We start from the raw sequence: 16,943 nt of genomic DNA, 5'->3' as shown, positions 1-16,943 counted from the left end.
TCACCCAATACACTGCTTTTGAATCAATGGGATCACTTTGAGTGGCCCTCCTTTATCTCAGTGGTCCGCAAGATTTTTGTAATCAAGATGGTCTTCTGGGACAGGGTAGTTTTGCTAACTGCACTTGCATGCCTAGAATTTGTGGGGTATGCCAGCTGAATCATAATAATGCTTTGTCTGGATTCAGAGGAATCAGTCAATCATACAGTCAATCTTGCATGCAATCAGTTTCACATGCCCTTGCTTTACATGCATTTCACTTTAGTAATAAGAAGGAAATAACTTTACAGACAGAAACCAGTGAAATCTGGCAACCCTGTATATGGACACTGGTAAACAAAATTTCTTGAGGGCCACACATTGGCAGACTGCCCAACACTGCTCTACATTATGTGAAATCCTGGCTTAGGTGGAAGCACCTTTTGGAATGAGACCTTTAAAGTAATAGAAACTTCAGTGTGATCTTACATTTTACTTTTCCTGACAGACTGCTCTTTGCATTTTTGATTTTGTTCAGCATTTGAGGCTCTTTGTCATATAATGCAACTGATAAATGCTTGTTTTGAAGATCAGACATTTATTGTACAGTGTGGGCACTTTAAGAACCTGAAATATTTACCAGTGTGTGCCACTTCATTCTCTGGGTCTATTGTAAGGGGACTGTTACCCTTTACTAAAACTCTGTGGGAGTTTTTTGGTTTACCAGCTTCAGAAGGGGAAGGGTTCATGAGACTGACAGACCCCAGAGACAATGGAAAGCAGTCAACACTCCAGCTCAGCCTGACTGACAGGTTGTAAGTGGGGATTGTTCTGGCTCTCTCTGAGCAAACAGGGAGCTGAAAGAGCAGAGCCAGCTGTGTGCAGAAGAGGTCCTGCAAAGACAGAGCTGAAAGAGGAGTACAAGAAGAAGTCCTGCAGCGACAGAACCAGACACAGACAGGCCAAGCAGTGCAGACCCTGTGTTGAGCAGCAGACTGGCAGTGCTCAGAGAGCCAAAAGGAACAGAGAAGCAACACAAGGAGCTGGAACTGGCCAAGCAGCACAGCCTGCAGCTGGATGTGGTGAGCTACTGGGACCTGCAAAGTGTGGGGAAAGGCTCTGGACTGGGAAAGGGGTCTGGCCACTTAGAGATTGAGGCTGTGTGGTCACTGCCAGTGCAAGCGTGTCCAGCCTGCAGCCCCTTGCAGCACATCCAAGGCTTCTAAGGAAGAGACTGTGAACTGTCCTTACACTCTGCAGACTGCTGTGTAGATGTCCCTGTGCTACAGAGCAGGGCTGTGTGTTCTCATTTAACCATTCTCATTGTTTCTTATTCTATTCTCTTTAATCAGTTGATGTTTAATAAATTGTATTTGCTTTGAACCTTATGAACTGATCACTGGGCCAAGAAGGCCTGCAGTGTAAAGAGAGCACCTCGGAGCAGGGACACCCTAACTCCTGCCCCTAGTGACTACAAGGTCGGGGATTAAGCCCCAGGAAACCTGGGCCCAGCCTTGTTGGGGTTTCAAGGGCTCTGCTACTCAGGAGAGTGAAGGGGGAGCCCTCAGGATCAGGGAGCCATGGGGTAAAGGAAGTGGGAGCGGGGACTCAGATCCTTTCGCTGGTTCATTTCACCGGGGTGGTATAGAAGCCAGGAAAGTTCCCCACAATAGCGGGATCATTCCCCCGCTTACATAATTGGCGTCACGAACAGGATCCCATTCAAAGGGTCCACCCCATTGGTTTATTTGTTGAGTTCTGGTAGCACCAGCCAGGCCTGGTCAAGAGCACTACCATGGCTGGAATTGAAGAACTACAGACCCAGGTTGCTGAACTTCAGCGCAGATTATCAGACCAAAGTGAGGCATTACAGCAAGCTAGAGCTGAGCATAGAGAAGCCTTATCACTGGCCAAGGCAGTTATAGACCAACAGGCAGCAGAAGCTAAGAAACCCCCTACTATTTATGTCCCACGGGAGCGGAAGGTTGCAGAGTTTGGTGGCTTCCCAACTAGGCCAAGAGACATTACGGAAGAGGAGTGGGTGAAGTCTGTGAAGGCAGCTCTGCATGTGCTAAGAATACCTGAAGAATATCATGTGGATTTCATAGAAGAGTACCTCAAGTGCCAGGCCAAGGCCACAGTAAAGTTTATGGCAATGGCAGACAAGAAAGATGTGAAAAAGGTATTTGAACTCCTCCTAGAAGTGTATGGAGACAAGGTACCTATTGGAACCCGGCTAAAGGAGTTCTTTGAGCGAAAGCAGGAGCCTGGTGAAACTATCCGGGCATATGCCTATGAACTCCAGGAGAGAATGAGCAAAGTGGAGTGGCGAGACCCTCAACGAGTTTCAGATGCAGATATGGCGCTGAAAGAACAGATGGTGTTTGGGCTCCGGGATGACTCCCTCCGCCGTGAAATGAAGATAAGGTTGAAGGAAGAGCCTGAGAAGAAGTTCCCTGAACTCATGCAGGCTGCCATTATGTGGTCAGAAGAAGAGGAGGCTCCTTTGGAAGAGACCGCCAAGCCTAACTCCCGAACATGGAGTGGGGGCCTAGTCAGTGCAACTACTGGGGAAAAGGCCCTGCCCCAAACACAGTTAATGTTGGAAAGTTTAAGTGAAGCTATCCAAAAACTGGCAGTCCAGCAGGGGGAGATGCTGAAAGTAATGACTGAGGTGGTGAAAGAAAAATCCACCTCCTCCACTACTAGGCCAAAATACCCCAGGACCCCAGGGTCCCGAAGACCCCCACTAAAGGATGAGCTGGGAAGGTACATTTGTTACACTTGTGAAAGGCCAGGGCATACTAGTCGAGATTGTCCACTGAAGAGGGGACTGGAATCCCGAGCGTCTGGAATCCAAGAGACACCAAGATCGAGTAGCACATCAGGGGAAGGCCAAGCGGGGACAGAAGGGTTCCTACGGCTGTCCCTCGGAAAAGGGCAGCATGCCAGCAGTAAGGAAAAGGACCCTGATGATGCTAGTGCATTTGATGACTTCTGTGGTCGAGCTTTTGGGGACTGCTTGACAGTGGAAATAACCATAGCAGGGGTGAGGACCCGCTGTTTGATAGACACTGGCTCAGAAGTCACCACTATTTCTGAATCATATTTCCAAAACTACTTAAAAGAGAGAGATCTGACCATGCATAATACCCGGTTTGTACAGCTAACAGCAGCTAATGGACTAGCTATCCCTGTTGTGGAGTGCCTTGAAGCTGATGTAGGGTATATGGGTCGGATAATCCCGGGAAAATGCATCTTTATCCTAAAGGATCCAGCTTCGGAAAAGACTTTGATGGGGAACAGAGTACCAGGAATTCTCGGGATGAATATAATAAGAGAGCTGAAAGAATTACTATTAGTGGGGGAAGGAACCCAAGAAATGAACCGGCATGGGGAGCCTAGGATGAAGGCTGCATTGAAGCGGGTACTGGCCCGAGTGGAGAGACAAGGATGTTTTCCAGGTCCCACAGGACAGATTGGCTATGTTAAGGTGTCAGGGAGACAGAAGGTAGTTATACCTCCCTGGAGTGAGAAGATTGTTGATGGACGCTGCCAGGTGCTAAGCAGATTCGATGGATACCGGGTGCTTGTTGAGCCAACACGAGGGGCCAGTCTACCTCATGGACTACTGGTCGCGAACGTACTTGCTAATGCCAGCAAGGGAAAAGTGCCAGTCAGGCTGCTCAGCTCAAGTAAGAAGGCCATAAAGTTGTACCCCCGCACTAGAATGGCAGAGGTACACAGACCTGAAGTAGTAGTACCCCCAGGAGGAGTGGTCCTGGAAGAAAAGGGGGATGAGCTGCTAGTGACAAGGTTGGAGAAGGGAGCACAGGTTACCACACCTCAAGAGGCACCTGATGGAGAGTTACTCATTCCAGTCCAAGTGGATCTCCAACAGCTAACCCCTATGCAGGCTGGCCATTTACGGGCACTACTGGAGAAACATCAAGAGGTCTTTTCCAGGGATGACCGAGACTTTGGTTACACCACCACAGTGACACACCGAATACCCACTGGAGATGCTGTCCCAATAAAACAGAGACACCGGCGGATTTCACCACAAGTGTTCCAGGAGGTAAAAAGGCACATCCTGGACCTAGTGGCTCAAGCTGTCCTTAAAGAAAGCCACAGCCCCTGGGCATCGCCTGCAGTGATTGTAATAAAAAAGGATGGTGGGGTGCGATTCTGCTGTGATTACAGGAAATTGAATGAAGTAACACACAAGGATGCTTACCCGCTACCCCGGGTGGAAGAGTCCCTGGATGCATTAGGAAGTGCCAGAGTGTTTTCAACTCTTGATTTGACTTCTAGCTATTTCCAGGTTGCAATGGAAGAACAGGACCAGGAAAAGTCAGCAGTGACAACTCCGTTTGGGCTGTTTGAATGGACGCGTATGCCATTCGGCTTGTGCAATTACAGGGTGATGTAACAATAACTGAGATGTATAACAGAATAGTACAAATATTTTTACTTTAATTGGATATTTATTGAATATTTAATGGTCTGAATTTTGGCTATATTTCAAAGGTAATCAGAAATTAGAGGTTTTTTTCTCACTTATACCTTAATGGCTTTTCTATGTTAAATGAGGTTTGTGGTATGATTCTATTTATTAGTGGACAGGCGTTCACATGATTAAAAAACATACCATTACAACTACCACCATTTTGGCAGGCTAACCAGATAAGCAAAGAACTGAATGACTGTGGAAACTGTTCTACCTTCTCCCCTGTGCAAGATCAGTCTATTTAGATCAGGGTTGAGGTTCACTGGTGTATCCGCATATATATTCTGGACCCAGATAATTGCAAGTCTGGTATCTTTTAAAAGCACAGAATTCACTTTGACTACAATTAAAATATTTTTAAAAAAGTTAATGTACAAAAATACTATCTGATGTATGGAATTGCCTTAACAGAGCTTCAACTTTAGGGCACTCATCTTGTGATATCTATAATATTGTTAGACTGGTATTATTTAGCACATTAGAAAATAGGATTACCATGAAATCATCATATTATGGTTTATGTTAGAGCTCATATTTCTGTGATGAATACAGTGCAGATAAGTAAGAGATAATATATAAAGATATCATGAAGAAGAACTGAAAGAAGTTATATTTTCATCTGCTCACAATAAGGGATGAGAGGAATGAGGTGCTTTTACACTTTTCAGTCTACATTATGTGAAAATCTTACTTATGTGGCAGACTTCCCTTAGGAATGAGGCCTTTAAAGTAGTAGAAATTTTAGTATGATATTAGCATTTTACTTTTCCTGACACAGACTCCTTCCTCTGCTATTTGGACTTTGTTCAGCATTTGAGACTCTCCTTCAAATATTCACCAGTATGTGCTACTGAAGTAGGCTTCTGGACAAAATTTGGCTTGATTTAAAAAAACCCAAAAGCTAGAATGACACAAAATTCTAGAAACTAGAATGGCACTCATTAAGTGGATTAAAAACTGATTAGCTAACGTATATCAAAATATGCAGAGTTGTTAAGACTGTGTTGGTCCGAGGATATAAAAAAGACAAAGTAGATGTAGTAATATCTTTTATTGCACCGACTTTTGTTGGTGAGAAGGACAAGTGTCTGATCTTACACAAATGGTGCTGCTACTTCATTATCATCATGGCTTTCAAGTACCTAAAAGATTGCTACAAAGAGAAGGGGAAAAATATTATTCTCGTTAACCTCTGAGGATAATTCAAAAAGCAATGGGCTTAAATAGCAGTAAAGGAGGTTTAGGTTGAACATTAGGAAAAACTTTCTACCTTTCAGGGTGGTTAAACACTGGAATAAATTGCCCATGGAAGCTGTGAAATCTTCATCATTGGGGAATTTTAAGAGCAGGATAGACAAACAACTGTGAGAGATGGCCTAGATGGTGATTGGTCCTGCCAATCCCTAAGGGTAATGACCCTGAGGTTCTTTCCAGTCCTATGATTCCATCATCATTATCAGGGCTCGCCGAACCGCAGCGAGCCCCACTCGCGAGCCGCGCTGTGTGGTGATCTGCACATGCGCAGATCGTTCTGCCCATGCGCAGATTGCTGGAACCCTGCTCTTCCGGGTTGCAATCTACTTGCCAAGGACGAGTAGATTGCATTATTTGTCGAGCCCTGATCATTATAATCAAATAAGCAAGTTTTGAGTGGGGTCCCACAGGGATCTGTTCTTGGTGCTGTGACATTTAACATTTTTACCAATGATCTGGAACAAGGATAATTCATAAAGTTTACAGATGACACACAAATTGGAGGAATGGTAAATAATGAAGACAACAGACAACAGTGTAATCTGAATTGCTTGGTAAGTTGGTTGCAAGGAAACAATTTTAATATGGCCAAATATAAAATTATCCCTTTAAGAACAAAGAATGTAGGCCATACTTACAGGCTGAGGAACTGGGAAACAGGGAGACATAAAAAGATTAGGACATCATAGTAAATAATCAGCTGAAGATGAGCTCCCAGCAGGAGGATGACAGAATTTCTGAACTCTGGGCAAGGTGTAGGGGGCTGGATCAGTATTCCAAAAAGGAGTGGGATCTCAGGTGGAACCCCACCAGCTGTCACAGATGCCCAGAGTGGCCATGCAACATTGGTGTAAATGGCTAGGGCTCTGGAGCTGTTGCGGCAGCCAGGAAACCTGGGCCCTCTTGAATCCGTGAGTGGGCCCTAGGGCAACTGCCCGCTTTCCCCACTCCTCCCCTCCTCCATCGTCAGTGGGGCCTGGCTCCCCGTGCAATGCTGTGGCTAAAACACACAAACGTAATCCTTGGGTCTATAGACAGGCTAATCCTCATTAAGCGTATTTTACCTTATTTGGCATGGTGTAGCCAGTGCTGGAATAGTGTGTCCAGTTCTGGTGCCCACAGTTCAAGAAGGATGTTGGAGAGGGTTCAGAGAAGAGCTATGAGAATGATTAAGCAATTGGAAAACATGCCTAATACAGATAGACTGAAGGAGCTCAGGTTATTTGACTTAACAAAGAGAAGGTTAATGGGTGTCTTGATCACAGCCTAGAAATACCTACAAGAGAAAGAAATATTTGATAATGGTTCTTCAATGTAGCAGAAAAAAATAATGTAGCAGAAAAAGATATACTATAAACCAATGCCTGGAGGCTGAAGGTAGGTAAATTCAGACTGGAAATAAAGCATAGATTTTTAATGGTGATGGTAACTAATCAGTGGAACAAGTTGTCAAGTATGATGGATTCTTTGTCATTGGCAATTTTAAAATTAAGATTGGATGCTTTTCTAAAACATATGCTTTAGCTCAAACAGAAATTAATTCAGGAAAGTCCTATAGCTGGTGTTACTTGAAAAGTCAGTCTTGATGATCACAACAGTCTGGTCTGGACTATAATTTATGAATTATTATAATACAGTGTTGATCATTTAACAATGATGTCAGGCTTATTATAAGTCATGTAGGAAACTTGTAATGAAAAAAGTGAGTTGGAAAGGCAATTTAAATTTAGATTACCCGTATTATTTCAGAAAAAAATGTGTGCGCTTGAGTGAAAAGGACTGATGATTAATAATTTAATAGCAGTAATCCTATTAGAATGCTGATCAATACCTTCAAATGAACGGTGTTTATGTGTATATCACTAAATCTGTCGCTTGTTAGATGATTGGACATATTACATGGCAAAACTACTATTATATTGGAAATGTCTACTGAAATAGTAGATATAGTTGACCTGGTGGATTTCATTCTCTTGGATATTCACCATGCTTTATGCTGGGCCAGCTCAGGGTCCTGGAAACCCTGCTGCCACAGGTGACAGGGATTCCATGTCTCCACTTCCCCCACCCCTGTCAGATGTTTACTGCTCGTGCTTTGTTGTTGTGCAGTGCAGTACACAAACTTCTCCGTGCTTCATTAGCTCTACAGTGATAATTCAAGCCTCATGAAAAAATAAGGATTTCTCCCCCATCTGTTATTATCTTTCCATATCTTAAGTTTCCCACCTCCTGACTTAACATTGAAAACTGCATTCACATTTCCACAGTTCTCGCCATAACACTTTCCCATTCTGTCTATTGCCATATCTCATTGTCAAGGAACTGAATCCTTTCAATCAGGGATAGATGGTGAGAGAATGTTGTACATTGAACCTTAGGCCATGCTGCTTAAAAGTCCAATAGAATAGCTATGCTTGGGAAGATCTTGGTTAGGGCTGGCTAAAAAACATCAGTTCCATTTTGTAACAAAAAAAATAAAATAAATTGAGGTTTCATGTTTTGGTTCTGATGTGGAACTTTCTGATATTTTTTGTCAAAAAATGACTCACCCCCCAGAAGAGCCTGGCGAATAAGGAATTCACCTGGGACGTGGAAGGTTCACACTCAAGTTCCTGATCTGCATTGGACACAGAAGGGTAGAGAACTGTGGTTTCCTACCTCCCTGGTGAATTCACTATTGGCTACTCTGGATTTTGGGGGATAGTAGGAGAGTTTCTGTCATGTTCTGTCAAAAAATATTGACCAGCTCTAATTTATGTGGGATTCACTAGCAAAAGTGGTCTGTTCTTTGAATTTTAAGGATCCAGTAAGAGGCTCAGTTTTCAGAACTTAAAATTCACTTTTCCTCTTTGATTCAAAATAGGCTTATATTTGTTGACCTTTACACAATACTGCAGAACCAAGCTGCTCTAGTCAGAATGTGGATGAGCAAATGGATCTGTGTCTTATTTACATTTGTGGACTAAGTTTGTGTAGATAAAAGTTGTTGGTTTGCATCTGTTATTTATGTCTATTGGACTATAGTTTTGTTTGTCAAGGGTATCTAGAGTCTAGGATTTTCTTTTATGTTTTATAGGCTGAAATATAACTAAGTATAGTTGAGAACCCAAATAATTATTTTTACAATATGCAAAAATAGCTTATGCAGCATCTATAATGTTTTGGTGCATTAAAGGTACAGAATATATTACAAGAACATACTGGGCAATGGTATGCTCTCATCTAGAGTGCTGCATCTAGTTTTGCTTGCCTATCTCAGATGTAATTGAAATTGACAAAGAGCTGAAGTAGACTATACAGTTAGGTCACCCCAAGGCAGCTTATATCCACCTAATTATGTCAATGTCTACACTACAGCCTTCCTCCCACCTCTGTAAATGTCCTACTACAATGGCATAATTAGTCTACCTTCATGATAGGTGTAATGCTTATATTAGTGTTGTTAGGGCAATGCAGTGCCTGTTTTTAACCTGCATCCCTTACATCATCTGTGTCCCTTAGCCAGAGCCATGACATTGGCAAGAAAGCCTCTGCTCCTGCTTTCCATGGGCTGGATCCTGCTCTGGCTGCCAGCTAAGGTTAGAAGCCCAGGGAAGCTTCCCCTTCTCAAGCTGGGAGGCAATACCTAGGGTGTCTAGGGACCCCACTCACAGTTGGGAGCCTGGGGGACAAGCTGGGATGGCTTGGGACCCTGCTCTGAGCTGAGAGCTAGGGTGGGAAGCACTGAGCATCCCCACGCCTGTTCCCTGCTGGGAGCTAGGCAGCCTTGTCAATTTCATGGCTTGGTGATCTGTGAAATTGACAAGGCTGCCCGGCTGCCGCAGGGAATAGGACGGGGATAAGAAGCCAGAGTAGCTGGACCCCGCTCCTCAGTGGCAAGAAGTCCCAGGTGATTCTCTGAAGGTCATTCACAAGAAGGGGATAAACATTGTTAGACTTATAGTAGGGCTTATGTATGACAGATTGCAAGAACGGGGGCAGCTTATCTTGGGGGAAAACGAAGAGTTAAATGAGATTTGATTTATGCGGGAAAATTTTGAAGAGCAGAGTGAAAACCAGTGAATTCCACCTTTCTGACGAGTCCTATAGAAGGATAACAGTGTCACACTAAATTAAATCAGTGACCAGTGAAGGTAGACATAATAAAGGAAATATTACTTAATAAAATGTAGTAAATCGGCCTATAGTAGTACAGAACATAGATTGTAAGCTCTTCCATCTAGGAGCTTTCTTTTTGTTATATGTACAGTGCCTAGCACAGTGGAGCCGGGAGACTTTAGGTGCTTCCACGATACGTATAACAGCATTGATAATGATGAACATATAGGATTCATTGTTACAGGAGGCCATAGAGTCAAATATTTTGGGTGTATTTGATAATGGCTGGATAATTTTTGGACTCCAAACAACTCCTGTATTTATGGAAATTAGGTAAATAAACTCAAATGTCCTTTTCCAGATATAAACTGGTTACTAGTAGAGGCCAGGAGTCATTTATTTACACCTTAAAAAGATCTGCTAGCTGTATATGGGAAGTTTCCCCTTCTTCTGAAGCATCAGGTATCAGCCACCACCATAGGAAGCCTAGCAGACTAGATGTAACCAATGCTTTGAACTGGCTCTGTAAATTATATATTTTTTATGTTCTCATAACTTCAGGAGGGAACACTCCTTAATTAAGACTTAGCTCATACATCAGTTCTGCTACTATTCCCTGGGCAGTAAGGCTGCATCTACACTGGCACATTCTCACACAAAAACCCTTTTGTGGAAGAGTTCTTCTGCAAAAACTCTTCCAGAAGAGAGCGTCTACACTAGCATGTGCTTTTGTGCAAGAGCATCCATGCCAGTGTAAACTCTCTCTTGCACAAGAAAGCTCAGATGGCCATTTTAACCATAGGGTTTTCTTGCTCAAGAAATTCATGTTGCCTGTCTACACTGGCCTCTTTTGGAAGAGCTTTCGTGCAAAAGGGCTTCTTCCTGAGTGGGAGCGTCAGAGTTCTGGCGCAAGAAGCCCTGATTTCATACATTAGAACATCAGTTTACTTGAGCAAGAACACGCTGCCAGTGTAGACACAGCCTAAGTGTCGTAGCAATGCAACAACACTTACACACAGAGGAAGAAAAAAACAGAACAATGTAGCACTTTAAAGACTAACAAGATGGTTCATTAGATGATGAGCTTTCGTGGGCCAGACCCACTTACTCAGATCAATATGTGGAAGAAAATTGGCACAACCATATATACCAAAGTGATACAATCAAAAAAAAAATGAACGCATATGAAATTGACACAGAGGAAGAGGAATTCCAGACAATCAATGTGGTGGAGACCACACTCAAGTACCCTTGAGAGTTATACATCACTATAGTATTTTCCTTATAGGACAGATCTAATACACATGCACTGATTTCAGTGTTGTCCAGACTGCATGGGTGTGCAAATAAGTGTTTGTTTTACAATACCATTCATGTTTTCCCCGCTATTGACAACCATGATGGCCCATTTATTCACTTTATGGTAAGAGCCACTTATGGCCGAGTATAATAATAGGGACAGAGACATACTGGTAGACTGGGACTACTTTGGTGCTTGCAGGAACATACATTTTTTACACCATTTCTACGTAGATGTACAAAAATGCATTCCCTTTTATTCATTTGGGGTAGTTAAGTTTTAAGAATAACTCCTTATGCTCTTTTAGCAAAGTTCACTAAAGTGTCATAGCTAAATTATTTAAATCAAATTGTCTTTTGCCTGGATTATTTACAGACATTCCTCAGGAAAAGGGCCCATTTTTCCTCCAGAAAGGCTGCAAAGAAATCAAGAATTCTTTTCCTATAACACGTTTTTTTCAGAGGCCTTGGGGAAAGGTCAATCCTCACCCACAGACAACCCCCTAACCTCAAACTAATTCTTTCCCCATACCACGCAATACACCTCCATCATAATCATCCAGGAACCCACCCCTGCAATCAGCCATGGTGCCAACTCTGTCCATCTACACTAGTGATTTCACTAGTGATCCTACCACATCAGCCACCAAATCAGAGGCTCATTTAACTGTACATCCACTAATGTGATCTATGCCATCAAATGCCAACTACGCCCCGCTGCCAAACTGGACAATCTCTACAGGAAATAATTAATTGACACAAATCAGATATCCAAAAAGGCAAGAAATGAAAACATGTTGGAGAACACTTTAATCTGCCTGGACACTCATTAATGGCTCTCCAAGTCATTATGTTGTTTCAGGCCAATTCCACAAGCCAAATACATGGAGAAGGATTGGAACTTAACTTCATTTACAGATTTAATTCTTATGCAATTGGTATGAACAGGGACATCAGCTGGCTTGCACACTACCTTCCACATCCTAATGACTTAACCAACCAAACAATGGAGGTGCTAATTGTTCTTATCAGACTCTTGTAACTACTTGAACCATCTGCTCACTGTCTCTCTCTTTCCCCTCCCCTCCTTTTTTCTCTCTTTTTTTTCTTCCCCCACACCTTTCCCTTATTTATTATTGGATCCGGACTTCTAATACTCCAGTCATCTGAAAAAGTGGGTTGCACTCATGAAAGCTCATGATACCATCTGCATGTTTTGTTAGTCTTTAAGGTGCTACTAGACTATTTCTGGTTTTTTAAGTTTTTCCTGTTACAGACTAACTCGGCGGCCCCTCTGAAACTTTTTCTTTTAGCTTTTTTACAACATTTTGTCTTCTCAATTACTTTCTGACTCTGAAGAGTTAACTTCTTACTCTTTAACTTACTTGCACCTTTTAATAATTCTATCAATTACCCTGTTTTTTGCCAAATTGCTTGAATTTCACCTAGATCCCAGTGGACTGACAACTGAGTTTGGCTTATATAATGCACAAGGACAGTTCAGGGGTTATCAGGTGGCCATCTCGGTATCATCCCCTGGTTCTTATCTTTTCTTCCCCCACTTCGCCTGTTAGTGGCATGGTTCACAGATCTCCTTGGCCTGTCTGAGTCCCCTTGGATTCTGTTCATGACTCCAGTTGTCGTGTGTTCACTATAATTGGATCCGAGAGGAACCAAGATGTTCCAGAGAGAGTTAACAACTTGCTTATTTATGGAAAGCTTTAAAGTAGTTTATATAGTTATCAAGCCTTACAAGCAGTTAATAAAGTTTTTTGCTTAATTCCTATAAATCTTAAAAGCAATTAGTATAATACAAAACAGTATAAAAGCAATGAATGCAAAGTTTAATTTAATACAATATTCAAGCATATTTCTTATTGCAAGCCAATCGCTACAATTTTTAGACTTAATTCGCTTACAAGTTCACCTGTAATGCAGTCTTACAATGCTAGACAGGAGGTTGTGGCCTCTTTGGTTCCCATGAGTTGAGGTACCCGCAGTGTTCCTGCTGGGATGAATGGTCCCTACTTCTAGTTATAACAAGCAGGGCATGTGGGCTTACCCTACTCCCTCCCTCCCATCTCAATTTTTGCAAAGCCTGTTTTTATAACAAAGCTAGACTTGGTTGCCTGTATCCATAATTGCCACATTCTTTACTGGCTAAAGTTAGTTCCCTATTTTTAAAATCTTAATTACGTCAATTTTTTATCCTATCTTATCTTTTTAGACCCTAATATTTTTCCCATTGTTTACCCATTTGTGGCAGGCATTTCTGATAAATGCAAGTTGAGTCTATTGTTTTGCTCCCTATTCCCGCAAGTTTCAGGAAGGTTCCGAAAAGTTTCAGCTTTCCTCAGAATTTATACACTGAGGTCATGTCTTATTCAGCTGCCTTAGGCCTTATATTTCCACATATTTCCCTGCACCAGGCTTTAGCTGGGCCAAGGCTCCTATAACCATACTTTAGTCAAGGCAGGGCTGTGTAGACTCCTCCACACTAAGGTAATCTGCTCTTTAGATAAAGGGAAAGAAGAAAACAATGGCCATCCTCCCCTCCCCCACTCACCACACTCCCTTTACAACTGCCTCTCCTCCTGCTCCACAATAGTGGTATTTAACCTCATCACAGCAGTGAAAGATCACATTCATGTGGAAACATATCCCTGCAGTCTATTGCATTGTTCCTGATAAATTGCTGGTTTTTCAGTCAAGTAAACAGTGTCATTGATAACTGCTAGATGGAAATATGCTTCAGCAAAAATTATTTCTGTCTTTTCCCCTGTTTTCATTCTCTCAGTAGTGCACTAATTTACAATTACTTTGTATTATTAGCCCAGTGCTCTACTCTTCAATATACCACTGCAGCTTAGAGAAGTTCTTCATCAAAATTACCAGTGTTTCTCACTACTGCTTGTCCTCCTTTTCTATTTGGTCAAACATGCAGCTAGGATTGGAGCATGAATAAAACTCTCAGCTATCCCCTTCCCTGCTTGCTATACTCCTGAATCTAGTTTTTCAATCTAGTGTTAGTTCATACAGACAGGCCAGCCAACTGGTGGGGGAGGGGGCAGTTATTCTGGGTCCTGGCGATTCAAAGGGGCCCCAGGCTCCTGACTGCTGCCACTGGTATTGTCACATGATGTGTTCCCTCTGGCTCTGAGAGCTGATGGGGGAGCATGCCACAGTTCCTGTGGTGCAGAGGGCTGGCTGCCTTTGGCCCCGCCCCTTCTGTCTTTTGGGAGCACAGAGCGGGGCCCCACCCATCTTACCCAGGGGCCTGTGCAGGCTGTCGGCTCCTCTGTAGACAGACGTACACCTGGACTGAAAAAACAAAAATAAATGTTAGGATATTGAGTCAAATGTTTCCTTTAGAGATGAACACATGGCAGCTATTGATTTCAATGGGAGATGAATATGTATATCAGAGACAAAAATATCATTTTATATATATAAAATGGCATAAAAACTGTATTGTAAGGAATTCCTTCAGGATTATTTTGTTACATGGAGTTCCATAAGTTAAACATTTTTTACATTCTAGTTTAAAAAAAATGGCTTGTACATTCCAACAGCTCTCTTTATGCTACTATACTTCTATCACTAATTAATCTGAATTGTCTATTCCTATTCATGTTATTCTGTTCAAAAGCCCATCCTCCAAAATAGATAATTAATTTTTTTCAATTAATTTTTCATTAAATTGTATTGTCCCCCTTGAAGAAGTGAAAAAAACCTAAGAGATAATTTTATATTCCTTTCCTTTTTATATATTTTTTCTGAATGGCCATAAACTTCAGTTAATTTTTTTACATTATAAAACAGACTGAATATTGATACATTTGTCAAGATATCTTAATGAAATATCTGTAATTTAGCTCATTGTTAATAGACATTCAGTTTTAAAATATAGGAAAAAGCCTAATTAGTAGGTGTACTTTCATGAATTAGTTTTTCTTTTTTGTTCTGCAGTTAAAGTTATTGCCTGCTGGAGACAAGCTGATTAGTCTCAATTGCACAAAGTTCTTAAAGATTAATTTTCTCTTAGTGATTCATGCTGTTTATAGTATGGTTAAAATATTAAAATACTTTTCTTAGAAAGATATAAGGTAAATTTTTTAAAGTACATTAGCCCAGTCCAGTTACTTATAGTCTGGATTGCACATTAGTAAACCATAAATAGTTTGCTGCATAACAAACATCCCAAAGAGTACAGCAGCACCTTTAAGCAAAAAGAATATTAATTTTTTCAGTGTCATGCTTACAGAGATAACTTTTTGTCTCCCTTATCATTGCTCTGTGTCTAGAAGAATTGTCTTTATGGATGTAATTTCTGCATTAATTAATTAGGAAATATTGCTTAATGTATTAGGATACATTTTGAAGACTTCAGTTCTTACTCAGCACTTAGGCAAAATAATGAAGTCAATAAGAGTCCTGCTAGGGGTAAGAATTGTGTAATGGCTATGTACCTATGTTAGTATTTGGTCTAATATTTATTTGTATCTAAGGATAGCTGTTCCTTTTTTACTACATATCATACGTGAAATTCTTCTGCTTCCTCTTCCAGCCATTACACTCACACACTCCACTTCAGGTGTGTGCAGGCCCAGTGCAGCAGAGTCAGAGACACTTCCTTTATTGGTACCCATCAGGACAGCACAGGTGCTCTGCTGCATGATTGTATAAAAGGAAGATCACACTCATTTCTTTCTAACTGGTAGGTAGTTGGAGTACACTGACTTGCTACTGCAAGTTCATTCATTCTCTCTCTGTCTCTGTCTCTCTCTCTCTCATTACAGATAAATAGATAAATTCTCTTCCTTACTCTAAACAGTTAGTGGTATTCATTAGTTAGATGAGTGTTGTTTTCTTTGCTGTTTTTCTTCTTTGTTTTTGGAGTTTAGGTTCTCTTTTATTATGGTGTTTCAACACTTGGAACCGACATATGCTTTGGTCTGCAGGATTTAAGCTTTGTGCTGGCTGTAGGAAGGTCATGCTGGTGAGTTGCCCTGCATTCTACCTGCCCTCACAGGGATCTTATTAGAGATCTCTGCCAGATTTTCTGGGGACTTCAAGCCCAAGGACCAAAAACTACAGAGGTGAATCTGTGCCACAATGTATTGGAGACTACCCTGTGTCCACCTTTGTAACCTTCCTGCTCAGGATATGCATCAAGTACTTAAGCATTGGTGAGGAGTGCCTCTCTGGATATTGATTTTGAACGTTAGCCTCAATTCCCTTCTCCGTTGCTGAGAAACATGCACAAGAGGGTAGATGCATCAGCATAGCAGAGGTTCACTGGGCAACAGACGTCCTGGTACCATCCACAAGCTTGGGAGGATTGGAAGGGCATAGTCCATGAAAAGACACTCCTTGGTACCGACCTCTTTTTACGAGGCCTATCAATGCTAGCTATGGTGCTTGGGTCATTGAGCGATGGCACTGACTGCTTCTGGAGAACAATGGCAGCATCAGGAAAATCTCTAGGTACTGATGACATTAGAGGCCTATGCAGCAGCTTGTGCTCTACTGTGCCTCTTGGTACCAAACCTCCCCAGTAGTACCAGAGACAAACCAGCCAGTTATTGGTGGAAATTCTGGTCCTGGATGCTGCTTTGCTCATGGCCATGATAAACCCTTAGTACCAGGAGAGGGCTTGATTGTCAGAGCATCCTTCTTTGTTGGCCTGTGCAGTTCAGGAAAAAATCTAGTCTGATGTCCTCTATACTGATATCTCCAGAGCAACAACCGTGGACCTTAGCACAATCTGGCACCACACCACCAAGGTTGGATAACTCAGAAT

The 16,943-nt window shown here is 42.0% G+C and overlaps 1 protein-coding gene and 1 long non-coding RNA gene across 5 annotated transcripts in view; one reads left to right on the top strand and one right to left on the bottom strand.

The window, feature by feature from the left end:
* NEGR1 (neuronal growth regulator 1) overlaps positions 1 to 16,943 on the top strand; it is a 694,269-nt gene that overhangs the window by 256,329 nt on the left and 420,997 nt on the right. The window lies entirely within an intron of this gene.
* The window catches only part of LOC142830564 (uncharacterized), a 217,308-nt gene that overhangs the window by 5,478 nt on the left and 194,887 nt on the right, over positions 1 to 16,943 (bottom strand). Inside the window, exon 2 of the long non-coding RNA XR_012905919.1 lies at positions 14,410 to 14,461. This is a non-coding gene — a long non-coding RNA (uncharacterized LOC142830564). The remainder of the gene's footprint in view (positions 1 to 14,409; positions 14,462 to 16,943) is intronic.

This window comes from Pelodiscus sinensis, chromosome 9 (assembly GCF_049634645.1).
Source record: "Pelodiscus sinensis isolate JC-2024 chromosome 9, ASM4963464v1, whole genome shotgun sequence".
In the NCBI taxonomy this organism is placed as follows: Eukaryota; Metazoa; Chordata; order Testudines; family Trionychidae; genus Pelodiscus; species Pelodiscus sinensis.
The sequence above is the reverse complement of the archived record's forward strand: the minus strand, read 5'-3'. Positions and strand labels throughout refer to the sequence as shown.